The sequence below is a fragment of the Sinocyclocheilus rhinocerous genome, unplaced genomic scaffold (genome assembly GCF_001515625.1).
Source record: "Sinocyclocheilus rhinocerous isolate Xijiao unplaced genomic scaffold, SAMN03320098_v1.1 scaffold1215, whole genome shotgun sequence".
Classification (NCBI taxonomy): Eukaryota; Metazoa; Chordata; class Actinopteri; order Cypriniformes; family Cyprinidae; genus Sinocyclocheilus; species Sinocyclocheilus rhinocerous.
In genome coordinates, this window is record NW_015628913.1 from 252699 (window position 1) to 257901 (window position 5203).

A 5203-nucleotide genomic window follows, 5' to 3' on the forward strand; every position below is an offset into this window, starting at 1 on the left:
GTTGAACTGTCTTCATGTCTGTGGTCTCCCATGGTTTTAAAATCTTTTAAGATTTGAAAATCATCTAGTGTGCAGCCAGCTTTAAATGACAAGCGGCAGCATTAGTACAATTAGTCTGCTGCCATTTAAAAAAAAGACAGCCAAGTATGGTGTCCCATACTCTTAATTTGTGCTCTGCATTTAACCCATCCAAGTGCACACACACAGCAGTGAGTAGTGAACACACACACACAGACACCGTGAACACACACCCAGAGCGGTGGGCAGCCATTTTTGCTGCGGCGCCCAGGGAGCAGATGCTCAAGGGTCTCACCTCAGTCGTAGTATCATTCACTCCCCCCCACCTACAATCCCTGCCGGTACTGAGACTCAAACCTGTGACCTTTGGGTTACAAGTCCGACTCTCTAACCATTAGGCCATGACTGCCCTCAGACCTGCACATATCTACAGACACACATACGTTTTTCTCTCAACTGTTTACTTTTATCTTAGACATAACCAACTGTGTTTATATGTAAACCTCATGGGTTTTTGACAGTATTAGTGCAATCAGACACAAAAGATAACATAGTCCAGTAATCAGGCGCTGTTTGACAGGCTTTTTAGTGTGCGCGCTCTTCAGGTGTACAAGCTCAGAAAAAGCACATGTCAGAACAGCACGCGAATGAAATGTTTAATCGGCAAAGCTTTAAAGCACATGCAAATAATGTAATTTTGTGATTGCGAATAAATGCAGTGTTCTGTGAGTGTAACTCTACCACTGAGTTAGCATTCCATGTGAATGTGTGTATGTATAATATATTGAGATGGAGGCACCAGAAACTGCAACTGATAGAATGTGCGCTGTAGCACGATACTACAATATTTCTTCAAAAGCAGATTGTGGAGACATTTTAATCGTCCACGATCAAAAAACGTGATATCTCTCTCCCCTACGGTCACATTTTTATTTTACATTTTTTTAGGCATATATTTTCTGCTCATATTTTTGGCCTTTCTCTTTCAGCCAAAAAGTGATGATGCCATTTTTAGCTGTCAAAATTAGGTTCCCATTTTCATGTATTGTATCTCATGTATTGTAAAATGATGTACTGGGGTCCACCCTATTCCACCAAGGTCCACTTACTTTAGGTCTGGCCTCACCACTGGTGTGCTTTACTGTGTGCATCACACAAACAATAATTTTTTAGAGAATGAGTAATTTCAAGAAATAAAAAACAAAGATTCAAAAGACCAACGAAAATGAGATTTTTCATCATCCCTTTAAATCTACTTTTCCTTCCTAAAGTTCTCCCTCAACAGTTCACCCAGCACTCCACAAAACTAGATCAGAAAACAAGCCAAATATTCTCCTTCATTCACAATCTATTCAACAGTCGCCATGCTTTTTCGCCCAGAGAGAAATTTCACTATATCCTTTAAAGTCACCATGAAATCAAAATTGAAAATTCTTATTTTTTAATGGAATACTGTAGTGTTTATAAATAAATAAATATAAATAATTTATCCGTGCACTTCATTATTTTTTTTAAATTCATGTGTCCTCGTAATCTTTAATCAAAAACGTTAACCTCCCCGCCCCCTCAAAACGACTCATCTTCTCTTCCGGTCACAAGCTATGGCGCAAGGGCGGAGCTAGGATAAACAAAAGCTAGCTAGCTGTAAAGCTGGGATAAACAACAGGGGAAAAAGCTGAAGCTGATGCTTCCCTTTATAGCACCCCTTACCAAAAAGTAGTATACTTCAAGTTTATTTTATTAAGTATACTTAAGTAAAGTTCAAGTATATTTTTAAGTATACTTTATGTAGCAAGTATACAAATATCAGTGTACTAGTAGTATACTTGTAAGTGTACTATTTCAATACTCCTTGGGACTAAATTGGCCCACTTTCTAGTATATAAAAGTATACTTTAAGTATAACAGTAGTAAACTTTGAGTACACAACTAGTTTACATCAAAATGTTTAGTTTGTACTGCAACTATACTAAAAGTGAACTTATAGGTATACTGATAGTTTACTAATTAAATACTTGTAGTAGCATTTTAGTACACTTTGAAGTATAGTCTCAGTAAACTACTAGTTTAGTAGTTTTATACTGCAAGTATACTCGTAAGTTTTCTTTAAGTGAACTTTACATCATACTTTAAGTATACTACTATGTACCTATTTAGGTATTAATTTGTATATAATCAAAAGCAGATTGTGGAGACATTTTAATCGTCCACGATCAAAAAACGTGATATCGCACACCCCTACGGTCACATTTTTATTTTACATTTTTTTAGGCATATATTTTCTGCTCATATTTTTGGCCTTTCTCTTTCAGCCAAAAAGTGATGATGCCATTTTTAGCTGTCAAAATTAGGTTCCCATTTTCATGTATTGTATCTCATGTATTGTAAAATGATGTACTGGGGTCCACCCTATTCCACCAAGGTCCACTTACTTTAGGTCTGGCCTCACCACTGGTGTGCTTTACTGTGTGCATCACACAAACAATAATTTTTTAGAGAATGAGTAATTTCAAGAAATAAAAAACAAAGATTCAAAAGACCAACGAAAATGAGATTTTTCATCATCCCTTTAAATCTACTTTTCCTTCCTAAAGTTCTCCCTCAACAGTTCACCCAGCACTCCACAAAACTAGATCAGAAAACAAGCCAAATATTCTCCTTCATTCACAATCTATTCAACAGTCGCCATGCTTTTTCGCCCAGAGAGAAATTTCACTATATCCTTTAAAGTCACCATGAAATCAAAATTGAAAATTCTTATTTTTTAATGGAATACTGTAGTGTTTATAAATAAATAAATATAAATAATTTATCCGTGCACTTCATTATTTTTTTTAAATTCATGTGTCCTCGTAATCTTTAATCAAAAACGTTAACCTCCCCGCCCCCTCAAAACGACTCATCTTCTCTTCCGGTCACAAGCTATGGCGCAAGGGCGGAGCTAGGATAAACAAAAGCTAGCTAGCTGTAAAGCTGGGATAAACAACAGGGGAAAAAGCTGAAGCTGATGCTTCCCTTTATAGCACCCCTTACCAAAAAGTAGTATACTTCAAGTTTATATTATTAAGTATACTTAAGTAAAGTTCAAGTATATTTTTAAGTATACTTTATGTAGCAAGTATACAAATATCAGTGTACTAGTAGTATACTTGTAAGTGTACTATTTCAATACTCCTTGGGACTAAATTGGCCCACTTTCTAGTATATAAAAGTATACTTTAAGTATAACAGTAGTAAACTTTGAGTACACAACTAGTTTACATCAAAATGTTTAGTTTGTACTGCAACTATACTAAAAGTGAACTTATAGGTATACTGATAGTTTACTAATTAAATACTTGTAGTAGCGTTTTTAGTACACTTTGAAGTATAGTCTCAGTAAACTACTAGTTTAGTAGTTTTATACTACAAGTATAGTCGTAAGTTTTCTTTAAGTGAACTTTACATCATACTTTAAGTATACTACTATGTCCCTATTTAGGTATTAATTTGTATATATTTTGTTACATGAATATCTGAACATACAAAACATCAAAAGAACAGGGTATCTGCTTGTAAATAAAAACATTTTATTCTAGCTTCATGCATTCTTTTTTTAAACATTTGAATGTAGGTAAGTTTCATAAATAATAAAAAAAAAAGAAATAAACAACATTTTGAACAAAAATCTGAAAAAAAGACTATGAATTGGATTCAGAATGATAATCAAAACATAGATAAAGTCGATCAACACCCCAAAGCTTGACAGTTATTATTACCTCTTCATTGGTCGACATTTTATTCCATAATGTTACACAGTTTTGATACCGTTTTATGTCTGATGATCGTGTTAGAATACATGTGGAAGCATCTGTTGTTTCGGTTTCTTCTTCACTTGTGTTTTTTGGAAATTCTGTACAGAAGATGTGTACTAGCGCCCCCTACAGTATAACACGCGCGCTGTTTAGGCATGTTTTGTGCCTTTGATCGTCGTCGTCATCCTTTATAAATAAAACATTTATTCATGCTTGGGTATCGGCTGTGAATCCAGTGGAGAGAAATCCTCCACCACTAACTGCAAACTGGTATTCAGATCTGCCTCCATTTTGTTAGCAACGCCCCAACTTCCAACGATCCAATCAATTCCCGAAAGGACGAAATCAAGTCCCGCCCTCTCATTTCAGATGCCGTTTAACTCGGATATACGTCACAGTAGAGAAGAAAAGACAATAGCAACTTCAGTTTCATGCCGACTTTAAACAAGATTTAGGTTTTAAATTGCACAGTTTCGTGAATTTCTTGAGGCTCAGCGAGGGAGCCTTAAAAAAGTGAATGTTTTGGGAGAAAATGATACCCCAGCACAGAGTGCAATGTGAGTTCTAACTATTAAACCACTACCTCCCGCTGTGGTGTTTATTGAAGTGTAGGGCTCTCAGCTGCACATGTGATGGTAAAATTGCTGACTCCGGCAGTGAGGAAACTTAGCTGTTCCCACAGTACATGCCACAGGAGATGAAAGATTTCTGAAGAGAAAAATCTATGGCAAACTTATCGGAACAACAAGATTGTCACAAGAAATCTTCTTTAAGTGAAAAGACAAAATAAGAATAGAAAGAGTGGGAAACGATAAGATTCTTTCCTGCTTGCACATGGTCTCTGACAGAGACCTGTGAGAGGCCTCTGACATCCCTAGAGGATGTTTGTGTCTGAAAGCATCAATCACCTTCAGCTGACGGGATAGTGCCAACATTCTCTCTCAGCACAGAGAGCACAAACAACAAACTTTCTCGTCATCTCATGTCAACTCTAATAACAAGCAAGACAGCGATATTAATGTTGTTAATTAAGCGGAACAATCTTATGGTACATCAGTAGCAGGTAATTGACGTGGAGTTGAAATACAGCTTGAAAACATGTAACAACAGTATTCAAAATGTCAAATTTTATGTGGAGAACAAAGGAAAATAGTGAAAACAGTGGCCTGTCCATTCAAAAGTCTGTAAAAATCTGTAAAAATAGGGCACAATGTACTGTATAATTTGAAGGAATTTATTTTTTACAGGTGTTTTACCAGTATTTCAAATTTTTGGATAATGTCTTGTGTAATAAGCTGCCAGTACTTTTTCTGTTATTTTACAGATTTATTTATTACAGTGAAAAAAGAAAAACACTATATATAGTATACTAATATAATATATATATATAT